Raw genomic sequence first — 17,996 nt, 5'->3', positions numbered from 1 at the left:
TCTTGATCTCAGCTCAGGTCTTGATCTCAGGGTCGTAAATTTGAGCCCCACTTTGGGCTCCATGCTGGGCGTGGAGCCTACTTAAACAAACAAATAAATAAATAAAATAAACAGAGTGGTACTGGCTGGCTCAGTCGGTAGAGCATAGGACTCTTGATCTCGGGGTCATGGGTTCAAGCCCTACCTTAAGTGTGGCGCTTACTTAAAATAATAATAATAATAATAATCTAACAGAAGCCCACATAGCCCCTCCCCAGGTTCAACAGGTGTTAACAGCTTGCCATTTTGCTTCAGATTTCCTTATCTCTTTTAAAGAACGAACACATTACAGCTACAGCTAAATCCCTGCCCATATCCCTGCTCCCTCCTGCCCGCGCAGCTATGAGTGCCGTCCTAAAGTTGGGAGTATCATTTCCAAGAGTGATTTTGGCTTTGCCTTTTCTTTCTGTCTGGACCTCAGGTGCACAAGTTGAGCCAATCCTTCTCTCAAAGGCACACTCTCATCACTGTTCCTTCTGCACAAAGACCCTCTCTTGTTTTATTTTATCCCTCTGATCATCGCTCACTACCCCAGTGCACCCCACCCCTTAAGGCAACCACATTAACGTGCTTGTATGTGTCCCTCTAAAGCATACATTGCCGTTCCGTGTACGTGTATTTTAGTTTAGGGTTATTGTTGTTGTTTTTAGCTTTGAGACACTTTCTTATAAAAGGCTGGGACTCTATCCATAAACTAGTAAGTACTTAAAATTCGTCATGCATTTACTTTATTTTTCAGCTTGACCTTCTAGTCAATCTTTAGCTTTATTGATTGGGGCTGCCAGCTAAAGAGACCCTCCCTTGTCTGGGTGATTTAAAAGCTTCATTTGTCAACGAGCATCTCGTTTTTCCTTTACTGCTTATGTTCGGTCTTAATGCTGCTTATGCCTAGGATTAATGCTGCTTCCCATTTTGCAATTTGGGGTTCAAACCCACCTCTGTAGGAGCCACCGCTGACAGCAGATTTTGGTAGATTTTGAGAAATGTCTTTTACTAAGGGCTCCGCATGCTCCATGGCTTGCGAAACAGAAGAGCTTGCAAATCCTGCAGCTTCTATGGCTGGACTGGCTGCTGCTCCGGCTCGGCTCCCCCCACCGCCACCTCCGCAGCTCTCCCAGCAAGTGACGTGGCATCCCCAGTGGGCTCTGTGTATTTTAGTTCACATAAACGACACGATGCCGGAGATTTTATTCTGTTTCTTGCTTTCTCAGTCAGCACTACGCTTCTAAGGTCCGCGTGTATCGGCAGGTGTGCGTCTAGCAGCCAGCCCCCACCCCGTTTGACTTAGATACCATTCCTCCGGTGAGGTGGAGGACAGAGGAGCAAACAGGAGATGGTTAGGACCGGGCTTGTCCTCAAGACACTATCCCCGGAGAGAGGTGTGTCAATGCATGTGTGCACGCATGTACACACACACACACACACACACACACACCCCACTTCAGCTGGTGCCGCGGCGAGTGGAAGTGGGGGAGGGCAAGCCGAGAGTCCTATCAAAAGAGGACTTGTTTCAGAGCTCTGCTCTTACGTCCAAGTCCTTGCCCCCTCCAGGAAGCCTGCCCTGACCACCCCATTCCATGAAGGTCTCTCCCCATTCTGGGGACTGTGGATCTCATTTAGTGATACGCTAGTCTCTTCCAGTCTTTCTATTACTCTCTCCCTCATTAAACTGAAATCCTCTGAAGGAAAGGACCGTCTTTTGTCCTTTTTCTCTCTTGTTCGAGGCCTGGCCCTGAAGAAATGAGGGCAGGGAGTGGGAAGCCGAGGAGTGATTTCCTTAATTTAGGCCCCATTCCCTCCGTTTCAGGGACATGCCATCTTTCAGCAGACACTTCGGTGCGAGGCTCTTGGAAGTCCAGAGAGGAAACATATGCTGTTCCAGCTCTCAGGAAGCCATTTATGGGGGATGCAAACACCCAGACATGAAGTTATAGGACAGCGTGGAGAAGGCAAAGACGACCAGGTACTTGGGGTGCCGCGGGGGAAATCCCAGTGCAGCTCAGAGGGAGGGCGGGGGGGCTCCTAGACCAGGTGCCATCCAAGCTGCCGCTGCAAGAGAAGAGGTAAATTGAGAGGTAAATTGAGGAGGGTGAGGGGATTATGAAATAAGATTGAGAGGCTACAAGGAATACCAGGACTGCCTGCTTTCCAGTTATTGTGGCTACACATCGAACAACCACTTATGTTTGCAGAGTCTCCGGGTCAGGCATCCAGACAGGGCACAGCAGGAAGAGCTTGTCTCTGCTCTGTGTCGTCCGGGGCCTCAGCTGGAAGTATCCATGGCTGGGCTTTGGAATCACTGAAGGCTCATTCACTCGCAATCTGGTGGCTGGTGCTGACTGCAGGTTGGGTCCTCTCTCCGGGCGGGCTGGTGTGGGCTTCTTATATAGCATGGTGGCTGGGCTCCTAGGGGAGCACCCCCAAAAAAAGAGAGAGCCAGGTGGGAGTTATATGACTCAGCATCCCAAAGCATCCCTCCTGCATACTGTATCGGCCAGAGCAGTCACAAACCCCTGGCCCTGATTCAATGAGAGGAAACAGACCCCCCCTCCCCCAGTGGGAGGAAAGTCAATCATCGTGCAAGAGGAGTATGTGGGATGGGGTATACATTTTGGTGCAGCTGCCTTTGGAGAATACAGTCACCGTGGTATGTGTTGATAAGATGGAGAGCGAACGACGGATGGGTAGCATCGAATATTGCTGGAGTACAATATGTAAAATGGAGGCAGCCAGAAACAAGGCTACAAGGATAAGTCAGGCCAGGTGCTGGAGGGTCTTAAAAACCACACGTAGGAGAATGCTTATAGGCAAAGGAGGTTTTTGGAAGCCCAGGACCCTTGCCCCCTCATTCCCATCACCCAGTACCTCCTCTGTGCTTGATCAGAAAATATCTAAGGCTCTTTATGGGTGACTGAAGCAAAGGAACACTCAGGATTGGTCTGCGCTCTTGAAGTGCCAAGGACGGCTAGACACCAGCCCCCTGGGTGTGCACGTGTCCACACCTACCTGGCCAAGCCCAGTCTCTTGGCTCCAGAGTCCCATGGATGCTGCTGCTTGGGTAGCAGACAGAGACTCTTCAGAAATCCCCTTCTGGGGGTGTCTGGCTGGCTCAGTCAGAGGAGCATGGGACTCTTGATCTCTGGCTTGTGAGTTCGAGGCCCACACTGGGTGTAGAGGTTACTAAAAAATAAATAAACCTAAAAAAAAGGAAAAAAGAAAAAAAATGCCCTTCCAGATCCTGGGCAGAGCAAGACCCACACTTCTCACACACACACACTCACACACACACACACTCACACACAGAAGCACATGTGCACAGGCCCGGTAGGTGTAAGCCAAGGGGACTCTGGTAGTTAGGAGTCCCGTGTAATCATCCAGTCTCTGCCCAAAGAGCAATGTGCCTGGGATAGGTCATTTACCCTGCTGGAACTTGCAGGCAAGGGCAAGAATTGCACTAGGCCAGAGTTTTCCCCAAGTGTGTTCACTGGAGAGCGGCAATTAAAATCCCCTGGCCTGAAAACTACCATGAGCTATCACCGCACACTCCCCAGAAGGCCTCGGGTGAAAAAGGCAACACCAAGTGCTGACCGAGAAGGAGAGCAGCTGGAACTCTGACTTTGTCGGTGGGGATGCAAAATTGTATACCCGCTTTAGAAAGCCGTTTGGTAGTATCCCCTAAAGCTAAATCCCTTCCCTATGACCCAGCAATTCCACCCCTAGAGACTTACCGCAAAGACCTAAAACACATCCACAAAAGGGACTTGACTGGTACAAAATGATCATTAGCAGCTTTATTTATAACCACCCCAAACTGGAAGCAGTGCAGGTGTCCATCAACAGGTGAACAGATAAATACAAAGAAACTATTGATACAGGCAATCTATTGATACAGGCAACATGGGTGGATGTCAAAAACATTTAGGCTGAGAGGTCAGAAACAAGTGAACGCCATATGACTCCACTTAGCACCATCTCCAAACAGGTGGAACCTAACATGATGATAAAAGTCAGAACAGTGGTCCCTTGGGGCCCGGGAGGAGGGGGTGGGGAATCCATGGAAATTTCCAGAATAATAGAATTGCACTATAGCTTTATAGGATGTAGGTTACACAGATGTATACATTTGTCAAAACGCATGAACCTGCACACGTACGATCCGGGCACTTCACTGTTCCACTTCAAATTTTTTTTAAAAATCAAATCATCCAGGGGCGCCTGGGTGGCACAGCGGTTAGGCGTCTGCCTTCGGCTCAGGGCGTGATCCCGGCGTTATGGGATCGAGCCCCACATCAGGCTCCTCCGCTATGAGCCTGCTTCTTCCTCTCCCACTCCCCCTGCTTGTGTTCCCTCTCTCGCTGGCTGTCTCTATCTCTGTCAAATAAATAAATAAAATCTTAAAAAAAAAAAAATCAAATCATCTGGACTGCCTGTTAAAATGCAGCGGGGCACCCCAGAACGTCGGAGTCAGGGAGTCCTCTGGAGCGGGGCCCGGGAATCTGCATTCTCCACAGCCTCCAGCTTCCGAGAGAGCGTTAGAGTTGAGACCCCTGTCCCCAGGGGCGACTTCCCCCCAGGCGCCCCCAGCCGCCCACGATCCCACCCAAGTCTCCCGCTCTCCCCAAGCCCCCAGCCCTCTGCCCAGTCGCCCCTGGTAACCAAGAAAGGGCTTGAAAACCCTCAAAGTGCAGCCGCCCGGGGAGGGCCGTCCACAGTGTCAGCGAGACAAGGGCAAATACAAAATGCGGGGTAATTGGCGGTTTTCTAATTCTCGGCCCTTTGTGCGGCGGCGCGGAGCCGGGGCCGCGCTCCCAAGCCCGGGCCTTTCAGCCGCCGGGGGCCGGGCCTCCGCGCTGCCCGCGCTCCGCAGCGCATAATTAATCGGGCTTCACAGGGCCCGGGACAAAGGCGCCCATTCACCCCGCCGCTCCTCCCCCCGGGGATATTGTTATTTCTAAAAACTGCAGCCAGCTGGGCCGCAGAGAAACGTCAGCTCTGTGGGAGAGTGAGCGGCCAGGCCGCGAGGAGAGAGGGAGCTCTGTCTCTGCGCCCCGAGCAAGCGCGGGATTAGAGCCGGCCAGCGAGCCCGGGGTGGGCAGGGGGCCCGGGGTCTTTTCTGAAGTCTGCACAAGTCCTCAGAAAGCCTCGTGATTTCCATGGGGCCCTCGAGGAGAGCACCATGGAAATGGTAATGGGTGCATTGAGGCTGGTTCTTAGGGAAGGAGAAGCGGTGCATTCAGGCCCCCCCTGAGCATGGCACATCTCCCGAGTGGGAGGGGCCGATGGCTGGCGGGCGGGTGGGAAACCAGGGTGCCCCCACCTGTACCAGGCCTTCCCGGAAACAGGCAGAATGAGTCAACGAATAAAGACCTGGGTCTCGGGTTGCGGAGCCTGGGGTGAAGTCCGGGACTGGGGATGTGAAGACCCCATAGTCACCTGGCTTCTGCTCCAGGGACCACCAGGGAGCTTCTTTGAAACAATACCTATGCAGAAGCAGGCTCTCAAAGTCCGGGTGGGGGCTTCTTTTCCTAAGTCTCCAAGCACCTCCGAAGCCCACCCACACTGGATTCCCTCTCGGCCTGCCCCCAGGGAGAGGGTGCAAGCGCCCCACTTCCCATTTCACAGAGGAGGAAACAGGCCCAAGGAAGTAAACTGACTTGCCCGCGATGACAGAACAGGGCTGGACCCGGGCTGGTTGTGTGCAAAAGCAGAACAGAAGGGAGAGGCAGCTGGAAAGGGAGGCTTCGCCTCCTCCCCAGAGCGGTTCTTGACTGTGCAGGCCCGTTCTGTTCTCTCCCTTCCCTGGCCTCTCCTTGCGTGGGACTGATCTGCCTCATGAAATGCCTCTAGCATGTTCTATTTCGTGGGTTCACTGGGGTTTCTCCGACCCGCTCCATCAGAGACACGCTTGAGTGCAGGTCCAGAGATCGCATCGGTTTTGTGTCCAGGCCCAGGGTTGGTAGCGCTCCAGCCAAGTCTCTCTGGATGCGAGCAGCTTCTCATGACTCCAGGGGCCAGTCCTTTAGGCTGTGTTCCCCTTCAAAGCTCAGTGCCCTCCCCAGGCCCAGCAGAGGGCCTGGTCCCAGCTCGGCAGTGCTGGGCTTTCACCTTTGCCACTGAACCCTAAGAAACGGACACCCATTCATTTCGCCCCCCGAAGCTGGGAGCAGTCATGAACAGCTACCACGGCTTTCCAAAACCTCAACATCCGGAACACCTCCCAGAACAAGCAGGAGCCTTTCCAGAGCCCTGCCCATCCCAGCCCATCTCATGGAGACGTCCTGTCCCTCAGCTGTACTCTGGAAAATGTTCCCTCAGCCTAAGACTGCCAGTCCTGAGCAGGGCCCCGGGCCTCAGAGCCAGACCAAGCCATAGAGCCTCCTCCCGCAAATGAGGGAAAGGAAGCCTCCCTCTATGTTCAGAGGAGCCCACGCTGGCGTCCAAGGCCCAGAGAGGGTGCCCAACCAAGCTGTCCCGGCTTCCACCAGGCCGTGCTGCACACTAGAAAGCCAGTGTCCTGCAACATTCATATCTGTGGGTGGGAGAAGGCACAGAAAGCTCAAAAACAAAGTGAAGGGGAAGAGAGCAGTTCAGCCAAGGCCTGGCCAGGCCTCTAAGGGGGCAGATCAGCTGTCTGGGTGCAGGTCGACTCAGCCGTGGCCAATAGAGCGTCCCTGGGAGACCCTGTGACCAAGGCAGCCCCCCACCGGCCAGATCGCCAGCAGGGCATCAAGCAGAAAAAGGGGCTAGCTATCTGCCATTAAGTAAGCTTTATTTAGGGTCTAGAGTGATCCAGTGGGGTCTGGAAACAAGGGGAAGTTTCAGCCATGAGGGAACCACGTGATGTCAAACAATGTCCTTGAAATGCACACCGAAGTATTTAAGGGCAAAGGGGCAAAAATGTCTCTAACTTGTTCTCAGATGATTCCACAAAATGTAAATAATTGGTGAATCTTAGAAGAGGCATACAGAAATACTTGTCATATTCTTATAATTTCTCTGAAGTTTGAGATTTAAAAACAAACAACAGGAAGTGGGTGCAGGCGCGTGCGCACACAGCACAGCGTCCATATTCCGAATCCTGTACCCGGGGGCGGGAGTCACGTCTCCTGTGGTCCCCGCCTCCCACTCAGGCGCATTACAAGCAGCTTCCGCTGTCTCCCGTTAGAGCAGTTGGTGAACCCAAGTCGGTCTGCAAAGTCCTTAAGGGTAAGGCGTGCGCTGTTTATAATCCCACTGCGGCCAGCACGGAAGTTTGTGAACGGCACGCACTCAGCCAAACCTGGCGCCCACCCATTTGCCATGGGAGGCTTCCAGCTCTGAGGGAAATGGAAGAGGGAGAACGAGAGGGGCTGGCCGACGGAAAGAAGGACCCAGGAAAGATGGTCAAGTCCGTGCACACTTCCCAGGCCAGCACCGTCATGTGATCTTTTTCAAGGCCCGTAGTCAGACTCCTCCATTTTTCTAGGAAGCTTGGAAAGTGCCTCAGCCCCGGGGGGGTGCTGCCTCGTAGGGCCCACCCGGAGCACTTACAGACACACGTGGCCTGAACCTGCCGTGTCCAATTCCACGTGTGGTGAGCAGAGCCAGGGATGTATCTATTTAAACGGGGCCTGGTCCTCGGAGTGTTTCATGGTGCATCTTGTCTCTTCTCGCCAATGAGACCACAGGGGGAAGGGCCCGGCCTCCTCCCACTTCCTTCTGTGGGTAGTGGGCTTAGTAGGAACACAGACCCACATGGGCCCTTCCCAGGGGCCTGTACCAGGGACGGTGTCTGGTTTGCACTGTCCTACACCCCCAGCGCTTAGCACGGTGGACGGCCCGAATCCGGCGCTCAGTAGAGACGCGTTCAACACTCACCAAACGCAGAGTCGTGCTGAGCTGGGTTGAGTTGCCTGCTGTGCCAAGGGCACACTGAGTGAGCTCTCTGAGAATTGTTCTTCTGGCCTCGGAGGCTCACCGTCAAGGCAGCTTAGCTTCCCTGGGGGACCCTGTGACCTAGGCAGCCCCCAATGGCTCCCCTCCCTGCCCATCGTCCGAGCAGGTCCCTCTGGTTGCTGACTCTACCTCGTGCCTGAGAAAGGCAGTGGCACCATCTCTGTGGCCCGTGTGACACGGTCAGTGTTCGGACAGCTAGTCTCTGCTGCGGAGTCGTCTTCTCATGGTCCCGTCGACTGGGGTCACGTGGGACAAGACATTTCCAGTCGGGGCACGACCTTCTGTAAGAGAACTCAGGAGGAAAGCTGTAGCCCCCCCACCCCTACGGCCTCACTCCATCCTCACACACATCTCAGCATGGGGGCAGGAGCGTGTGGCCCCCGGCGGGTGACCGAGACTGAGGGGGAACAGCAGGCTTGGGGGGGCAGGGAGAGAGTGACCAGAATGGTTGTCAGGAGCTCCATTTTTCTCCGTGGTACCTGGGGCCAGGACACTCATTCCCGGGCAGTGGGACTGCTAGCAGGAACAGAAAACTGAGGCATGGGCGTCTTCAATCGGATCTGTGGAACCCTCCCAGGAGTGCAAGCCCGAGGCTAGGAGCCTTGTGTGTATTGTTTCTGCTCTACCCTGGGGCCTGAGCCCCAGCTCAGTCCAGGGAAGGGTTAGATGCATTTCTGGCCTTAGGGACGGAGCGACTCAAGCTGCCCAGAGATCTCTGCGTATTGGGGGTGGTGGGGAGCTCTTCCTTCAATATCCCCCACCGTAGGGCTGGGCCATCTTGACAAAGCTTCTCCTTCTGTCTCTGCACCTCTCACCATCTCCCTGCACCCCTTTAGAGGAAACCACTCGCTGGGCCTTTGGGGCAGGACTGGCCATGCTCCCAGCACACTCAGTGTTTGCTTCCAATCCAAGAAAGAGCCGGGCTGGGAACTCATTCTCTCTGCCCCCTCCTTTTCATTCCTTTTCTTATTTCTTTTCTTTTCTTTCCTTTTCTTTTCTTGTCCCCTTCGCTTTACCCTCAACGACCCCCCCCCCACCCCCAAGAGCTTCCAAAGTGACAACATGTAGGCCCAAATCAAACCCTTGTCTTCAGGCCCCTGCTGGCATCTCTCCCAGATCACCCACCTTCCTCCTCCCACTCTTCAACCGGGCCACCCTCCTCACTCCCACCCCCGCCATTCTTTGTGGACAACTTTCTAAATGCAGCCAAACTTCCCCTTTCAGTCCACAGGCCCCATAAAACAGCTGCAAAAAGTCAGCAGCTCTGCAAAAGTTCTCTTGCAAATCGAGGCTGAGAGCAACACCCTCTGGCTCTAGCCGTTGCTTCCCCCTCCCAGGCTCTGGAAGGCCAACCGCCTCCCCCAGTAAACAGCAGGGAGACCCCCTGGCACTAGGTCCCAAGGACGCAATCTCCCCAACGGTCTAATCTAGAGAGAACTCCCTGAGGGGCCCTGCAGAGTGTAGTCAGTGGGAGAAGGCAGCCTGGCCTGGCCGCCTGACCCTGTGGAGCCCTGTGGGACCCCGGGCCATCCACTTACACACCACCCACATGCATCCACACACACAGGCTTCATGTTTCTAGAACGAAAGGATGGATTGGCTGGTTTTCCAGGCCCCTTCCGAGTCTAAAATGCCACAGATCTGTCACCTCTCCTTGGGGTGCTCCTGCCCGAGAGAGAAGGGGCTTTGCCCAGGGACACACGGGTAGCCGAGGGCTGTCTGACTAGGACCCAGCTCTCCTAAACTGCATCCCGTGTTCTCTCTGTGACCCTCGGCCCTCAGGAACACAGTGGCTTTTGCTCCTGGCCACACATCAGAATCATCTGGGGAGATCTGACATCGTATCAATCCCTGGGCCACACTCCAGAACAATGAGATCAGAATCTCAGGTTGGGGCCTGGTTATCCCTCTGTTTGGAAAGGTGATTCTGATCGAGCAGTCAGAGTTCAGAACCACCGCGGACAAGCCTTCTAGAAACTGAAGATGAAGCTCTCAGCCAGAAGTGCGTGCCAGCTTCTCTCAGGCCCCCGAGGCCTCCCCACACACTCCAGGGCACACAGTCCCAGGACCTTATGTGGATTGAGAAAAGGAAAACAGAGAAGCGAAATTGTAGCAGAGCCGAATGCAGTGAAGGAGAAAAAGTAAAGAGAAAGGGGAAGAGCTCTGAGGTCAGAGAGTCATGTGAATGGCATTTAGGGAACAAAGCCCCTCCTTGGTGCCCCCTGCTCCCCCTTCATCAATCATTGCTGGGCCTGCTAAGAAGCCCTCTTCCGCCAGCACCCAGGGCACGGAGGGCATCACTGCCCATAGGGACCCAGGACAGAAAGTGCACAGCCAGAAATTTGCCCATTCCAAGTCTTTGAGCCCTGCGCGCCCTTTCCCCAGGCAGAGCGAGGGAAGAGCCCTCCCTGCACCTCCTCCATTCACCAGAGCCAGGGGCTCCTGTCAGACATTTAAGCAACTTCACTTGGCCATCTCTAGACCAGAATAAAGGCCAAATCCAACTCCCAAGACACTTGGCATCCCATCAAAGCGATCCAGGTGGTGCTGCGTGACCTCCAGCAAGCCGCCCCCTCCCCTCGAAGGGTTTTAGTGCCTGACCTTGTCTGCCTCTCTGCAGAGGCATATTTGGAAGGCAGGGATATGGCTGGAGGCCGGGGGTCGGGAGCCAGGTCTCCGGCGCCAGAGGCCTGGGCTAGTGTCCTGGGTCCTCTGCCACACATTAGCATCGTACGCTCTGGGCCTGCGAGTCCTCACCTGCATGGTAACAGCCGACAGAAAGGGAGAAGGCCGCACAGGCAAACCAACATGGCGCTGATATCTAGAATATACGAGGACTGCCCTCTGCTAGTCGGAAGCAGAAGGTAACCCCAAGAGAAAAACGGGCATGGAAGGCGAACAGTGAACAGAGCTGCAAGAAGAAACACAAACTGGATACGAGAGAGGTTTCTGTCCGGGACAGATGCCAGTGAGGAATGGCGGAAGGGATAGCCGTTCCCACCTGGGGACGGTGCCCCACCAGCTCCACCAGGGGACATTTGGCAATGTCTGGAGACCTTTTTGATTGTCACAGGATGGGGGGCGCTCCTGGCATCCAGCAGGCAGAAGCCAAGGATGCTGTCAATGACCCTACAAGGCACAGGACAGGGCCCGCAGCAAAGAAGTGTCTGGCCCCTGATATCGATAGCACAGGAGCAGAGAAGCCTGTCCAGACGACGGACAAACAGGTAGGTGAGGGGGCCTGGCCAGGACAGGGCAGGAAAAGTGCCACCAGCTGCTGGGCCACAGGACCCGGGAACATAAATCGGATACATGGTGGTCATGTGGTTTCCTAAAGCCAGCCATGTTGGCTCCGAGTGGAGCGTTCAGTTAGCATTCGCTTTCCTGCAGGGCTCCGAAGTCCTCACCTCCTCTGTTTGCTCGGGCAGCACAGCCACAGTGGGCCCCGCGGAGGGATGGGAAGGACGGGAGGGACGGAGGGCCATGGTGGCTGGAGGGGGCAAGGAAGGCAAAGGGAAAAGAAGGTGGGAGGGCCTGGGGCAGGGAGGGAAGAGGAAGAGAAAGGAGACACTGCAAGTTTCGGTGTTTCACAACATCACAAAAATACCCAGAAAGCCAGAGGGGGCCACAGGGAGAAGTTCAAATTGAGCAATGACTGCAGTTCTCTTCTCAAATTCATGGAAAAATCTCTCTTCGCACCCTCTGGTTCAGGGAGGCCAGGCCTCCCTCCCTCACCTCCACGGTGGCCTGGAAAGGGACACGTCCCCTAGCTGCCAGGCTTGTGCCATTTCCTCCCCTTCATGTCCTCCTCCCTGGGGCTTCTCCCACCCACCCCGGCCAACTCTCTATCCTTGCTTTCCAGGATAGAAACTCCCACTCCGGTCCCACCAGAGCCCGGATACAGTTAACGAGATACATACAAAATGATAAGAATAGCTCCTAACAATCCCATCTGTTAGAACTCAGCATCTGGAAAGAAGTCATCTCCCTTGTGTCACAGGTCAAGAGATCTGCGAGGGTTCCTCAAGCTGAGCCCCAACCGGAGCTTCCCAGCAGCCCAAGTACAATGAGAATGGGGGTCAGTTTCACAAGTCCCCTTTGCCCAGAGGTCAGAAGCCCACGGATTTCTCTGAGGATGCGGAGCTTTGCCAGGAACTGGAGCCTAAAATATATTTCCCTCTAGGTCTTACAGAGAGCACCGACAGGGGCAGCAAGTACGAGCAACAACAGCATCCCAAAATATATGCAACAGCCGGCCTCCTCCAGCCATTTTTCCGGAAAGCCCCATCCTAAGGGAGGGACATAATGAAGATTTTGTGGCGGCGAAATCATGTGGTCCAAGAGCAACTCAGCTTCATGAGAGCCCGACTCGCTTCAGGGATAAGTCTCTTCTGGAAGAATGGATGGAATGCATGGCCTTTAAATAACCCCCGTGAACTTTATTTCTCTCAACTGAGCTTTTGATAAAACTCGGGCAGCGGGAGGCAGTGGTTGGTTGTAACCGCTGACAAGGGTCTGGCAGGCAGAGCCCTGGCGCTGGGCGAGGGCGGGGCTGTCGGCTTCAGGCACCTGCAGGGGCACCACTCACAGATTCAGCTATTCACAGACTGCGCCAAAGGCCCAGAGCATGCACGGCTTTCTCATTTCGCTCTGGCCTGACATGGGACTAGACCAAGAAGCTGGTGGAAAGAGGGGCCAGATTCGGAGCCGGCAGGGACGCTGGCCAGCCCGGAGCCCCACCTCATTTTGAGTTACGGTTAGGGACCGTGACAGCTTGCATTTGTTGTGTGTCTACGCATTATGTCACTACCCCAGTTCATCTTCACAGCCGAGCTCCTGGGGAGATACTAGGACCGTGCTCATTTTACAGATGAATAAACAGAGGCTCAGAGGGCTTGGCCAGGAAGAGCAGAAGCTAGGATGCCTACTCGAGTCTGTCCGGTTCCAGAGTTCACGGGTTTTGTAACCGCTGCACCATGATCCCCTGCCACACAGGAGGAGAGGTGAAACCTGTGGGAAAAGTGAAAAGGCAGTTAATTCGTGGCATGAGAGCGCAGGAAACACGTGACTCTCAGAATGCGATTCTGGAAAAAGCCGGAAGCCTGCAGCAACATGCTGAATTGAAGGTCGGAGGTCTTCTCGAAGCCCTCTCAAATCCAGAGCCTGCTGGGTTATAAACATCAGTTGTACCCAAGTTCCTATACAAGTTGGGGTGGGGGAGCCAGGGATGTTGCAGGGAAGGGCCCAGCTTAAACAAAGCCTCAAGGGCAGTGGGGAAAGAGCACGCCATGACCAAGCTCAAGGCGCCCCTCAAAACCGCTGGGGATTCCACCCACAAGCCAGTGAGCGAGCGGGGCAGAGCCCAGCAGTGTGGGAGCACGGGGCCAGGCTGCTTGGGGCCCGGGATCCCTGCTGGGCACAGCCGGCTGTGCAGCCTGTCACTTCCTGGGAAATCAGCAGGTGGGAACAGCTAGGACCAAGTAGAGCCTGTGGAGTTGACTTCCCAGCAGGTAGCCCTGTGAGCTCAGGATGGGAAGCCCCATCTCCTTCCATTGGATACACTGACCTTCTTTAGAAGGTCTCTTTAGACTGGAGTCAGGAGTGTCTAGACCACAGGAAAGCTTTCCACATCAGTGAGCAAGATGCTGACAAGCAGGGCTTCGGCTCAGCCCCGTGAAATCTGATGACTCAGGAGGCCGCGCAGTCTCTCCACAGACTTGTTTGCCAGGCGCTGGCAACGGGCCGTCGTCCCCGGGCCAGGCGTGAGGGCCAGGGAGAAGCCAGGCCCAGGCCTTGCCCTCAACGGGTTTGCGGTCTAGAAGAGGGCACAGAGGTGGAAACACCTCAGTGTGTCTTCACGAGAAAACTAAAAAAGGAAGGAAGTGAGGTAAGGAGGGATAAACATACAAGATAGATCGAGAATCTAACCACCTCTCTCCTCACTGTTAGCACCATCATCTCGGGCCTGGAATACTGCAGTGGGGTCCTCAACGTCGCAGGCCTGTTCCTGCCGCAAGGCTTTGCGACTTGCTGCTCCCGTTGCCCTCCTATAGGTGTCCTTATGATTCAGCATCTTTGTGTCTTTGCTCAAATGTCCCTTCTCAGGGAGGCTTCCCCCTCATCGAGGCCGCCCAGTTCAAGTTCACAAGGCTCCTCTCTCTGCCAGCCCACAAATGTGGTAGGTGCAGTCCAGGGGCTTTTGCTCACTAACTCCTCACAGCCTGCTCTCCTGAGGCACTCAGCACAGGTTTCCCTCTGGCCTTGGCTAGAGGCTGTTTCTAGCCCTTGACCTTGCCAGCGGTCAGCCAGTGCTCGGGGATCAAGCCTGGCTCCTTCAACTTACTTACCCCGGGGCCGGCCCTCTCCTGTCCTGGGGGTAGGGGGAGCTCCAGCAGAGCCTGGGTGCTCCCGCCCCTTGACCAAGCTTAGCCCTGACCCCCTGCAGCAGGCCGGGGTAACTGGTCACCAAACTCATCTCCTCCTCTTCCTGGGCACCCAGCTGGTCTACGTTTCCACCTCCTTTGTCATCCATGGTGGCCAATGGAGTGTGAGCAGAAGCAGTGTGCGCCCCCTCCACCTCTCTTTCCCCTGCTCTTGGGCCAGAGCTCCCTTGTCCCCTCCCCCCACTGCACTTCCCACCTGAACTTTGTCCTCTCTTCCCTCCCCATCCCAGGCCTCCGGTGATGACTGAGCAGCCGATGAGTGAAGGCTTTCTGCTCTGGGGATCCGCGCACTGCTGTGAAAGGCGGCCTGGCAAAGAGGGAAGGCTCTTCCCACGACCTCTCTGTGAGCCTGGTTCCAACACTGTGTGACTTTGGGCGACACTCCAGCCTCCCAGAGATTCAGCTTCCTCATCCTTAAAATGGGAACAACAGCATCTGACCATGCCCCCTCACAGAGGAAGAGACGGGAAGCCCCGATCTGCAGGAGCAGCGGCCCTGAGCTGGGCTCTACGTACATCGCCTCACGTTTAGTACTGAGCGAGGGAAACTGAGGCATGCAGAGGTTTCAAAGTTCACCCGATTAGTTAAGTAGTTGCCCCCACTCCTGGCTCGGTCCTCCCCGTCTTCTCTCCCTCGTGGGTGGCACCGCTACCCACCCAGGAGCTTAACTCCGAGAACTCAAGTCATGACTGACTCCTTGCTCACCCACATCTCCCAAAGCCCAGTTATTTTATCCCCCCCCCCATAGGTGCCCAGTGCAGCCCTTCCCTATGTGTCTGTGGCCACCAGTCTGGTCCACGCCCTCTGCATGCCGCTCCTGGACTCCGCGTTAACCCCCTCAGTGGCCTCCATGCAGCTCACCCTTCTCGCGGCAGCCACCAGCATCTTCTGGAAGTGCAAATCTGGTCATGCCAAATCCCAGGGGAAGAGAGCTCCATGGCTTCTTACTGCTCTTATGACAAAGCCTTGCCGTGGTCCAGACAGCTTGAGGGACCCAGCCTCATCTTGAACACCACCTCCCTGCTGTCTCCTCTCCATTCCAGTCAGGGCGGACTTCTCCTAGTTCCCTGAACGCTCACCAACTCCCTCCTTGGTGGGAGCCGCCTTTGCTCGTGCTGTTCCTTCTGCGTGCAATGCTCTTCCTTCCCCACTTCACCTAGTTTACGCCTCATCACCCTTCATATCAGGTCTGGTGTCACTTCTTCGAAAGCTTGTCCCTGACCTCCTTGACGAGGTGACACCCCCTAGAGCCCTCACCACCGTGACTATTTTCTGTTGTTATTTGGTGACATGCATCTCCCTTCCATGACTTTAAGCTCCATGAGCACAGGAACTGGGACCATTTTGCTCGCCATTGAAACCAGTGCTGCACTGTGTCTGACCCATCGTAGAACTGCCGTGTTGGCCGAGCGAGTCAATCCGTGAAAGCCGAACTTGAAATGCAGGTGTGCCCACCTCCCGCTCACCAATGTTGTGAGGAATCACGTTCATCTGCTCAGGCTGCCACAGACTGGTTCGCTTAGCCAACAGAAATGGACTTTGTCGTAGTTCTAGAGGCTGGAGGGCCCAAGTCAAAGTGCCAGCAGATGTGGTTTCCAGTGAGACCTCTCTCCTCGGCTTGCAGACGCACCTCCCTGCTGGGTCCTCACGCGGCTTTCTCCGTGTGCACCCCAAGATAGAGGGAGAACTCTGTGGCCTTTTCTTATGAAGACACCAGTCCTGTTAGAGAAGGCCCACCCTTGTGACCCCATTTAACCTTAAGTACCTTCAAGGTAATTGAGGCCCCGTCTCAAATACAGTCCCGTGGCCGGTTAAGTCTTCAATATTTAGGGGGACACAATTCAGTCCATAACATTCTGCCATCTAGCCTCCCAAATTCACATCGTTCTCGCAGGCAAAATACATTCACCCCATTCTAATAGCCCATCGTCATCAAGCCCAGAGTCTCCTACATGTCATCTAAATCAGGTGTGCGTGAGGCTGGAAGTATGATTCATCCCGAAGCCGGATTCCTTTCCAGCTGCAAGCCTGAGACCAGACCCATTCCGTGCTCCCGGATACAAGGGGGAACGGACGAAAGACGAGGATGGGAGAAACTGGGAAGAAGGAAGGGGTAAGAGTTCCAGGCAAGTCTGAAATAACAAGGCAAATTCCATTTGATCTTAAGGCTCCAGGTCAATCTTCTTTAGCTCGGTGCTCTGCCCTCTGTGCCCACCGGGGCGGCAGCATCACCCCTGTGGCCCTCAGCAGTGGCCCTGCCCCTCAGCTCTGGGCTGGCATCCTGGCCCCCTGACCCTGAGGAGGGGCCCCACGTCCCGAAGCCAGGAGGAGACAGCGGCGTCCCCTGGGCCTGTGTAGGGGGGGGTGTGACAGCTCTGATGATCCCTGAATCACCTTCACGCTCACTGCTCCCTCTTCTTGAAGGACAACTGTGTTTGAAGCTGGATCCTCTAGCATCCTGACCTGTAGACCTAGAAATCTGAGAGGCTTCCTTCCGACCATTTTCTCTGGCCCCTTCAGTCCCCACTGGTGGGGCCCCTCCTGCTGTGGTCCCAACGCTATTCCTGGCTTCAGCGTGTTAAGTGGCTGATTAATTTGTGGGTCATCTTTACAGAACGATCATCCAGCCACGTCCTTGGTGCTTTCTCCAGAACACACTTTCTCAGGTTTTGCAATATGGATAGGCTGAGGATTTTCCAAGACTTCAAGTTCCGGTTTCCTTTTGCTGAAAAAATTCTTTCAATTCCTTCCCCCCACCCCATCTCTCACATTTTACTATAAGCAGTAAGGAGGGGCCAGGCCGCCCTTCTAACACTCTGCTTAGAAAAAATGCTCTGCTAAATATCCAAGGCTGACACTCACAAGATCTGCCTTCCACAAAACACTAGAACACGAGTCAGCCAAATCCTCTGCAACTTTGTAACAAGGATTGCCTTTCCTTCCGCTTCCCGCAGCACCTTGGTCGCCGCCACCTGAGATCCTGCTGGAAGCACCTCTCCTATTCATATTCCACCAGCATGCTAGTTACCACAATGCTGTATTCTCTGCAGTTTCTCCCCTTCCTAAGCCCTCGCCAAGAATGGCCTTTGATGTCCATCGTCCTGCCAAAAGTCCCTTCAAGGTGATTGGGATTTTCCTAGCATGCACCTCGAAACTCTTTCAGCCTGTCCTTATTACCCAGTTCCAAAGCCATGTCCACATTTTCAGGTAGTTGTTAGGGCAGCACCCATTCTTGCTACCAGAATCGGTACTTCTCACGACTCTCAAAAAGAAAACCCACCCCAAACCAACAGGATATATCTTGATCTATCTATTTACCCATCTGTACAAATAAAGAAATTTATTATAAGGAATCAACTTATAGAGAGACTAGCAAGTCCAGAATCCACAGAGCCGACGTCCTAGTTCAAGTCTGAAGGCCGGCAGGCTGGTGTCGAAGCAGGAAAAGCCAGTGTCCCAGTTTCAAAGCTGTCACGCAAGAGAATTCTCTCCTCCTCCGGGGAAGGTCAGCCTTTGGTTCTATGCAGGTCTTCCACTGATCAGATGAGGCCCACCCCCACACTATGGAAGGCAATCTAC

At 54.6% G+C, this 17,996-nt stretch overlaps 1 long non-coding RNA gene and 1 pseudogene across 1 annotated transcript; both read right to left on the bottom strand.

The window, feature by feature from the left end:
- Positions 1–430: 430 nt before the first annotated feature.
- LOC103671208 lies at positions 431–5,654 on the bottom strand (annotated as a pseudogene).
- Positions 5,655–12,391: 6,737 nt separating this feature from the next.
- On the bottom strand, positions 12,392–14,006 carry LOC103671209. Its single transcript, XR_005832751.1, has 2 exons — positions 13,541–14,006; positions 12,392–12,984 (listed from the first exon to the last, which is right to left on the bottom strand). It is a non-coding gene; the product is annotated as an uncharacterized LOC103671209 (long non-coding RNA).
- Positions 14,007–17,996: the final 3,990 nt, after the last annotated feature.

Source organism: Ursus maritimus, unplaced genomic scaffold, assembly GCF_017311325.1.
Source record: "Ursus maritimus isolate PB19 unplaced genomic scaffold, ASM1731132v1 scaffold_6, whole genome shotgun sequence".
In the NCBI taxonomy this organism is placed as follows: domain Eukaryota; kingdom Metazoa; phylum Chordata; class Mammalia; order Carnivora; family Ursidae; genus Ursus; species Ursus maritimus.
The sequence above is the reverse complement of the archived record's forward strand: the minus strand, read 5'-3'. Positions and strand labels throughout refer to the sequence as shown.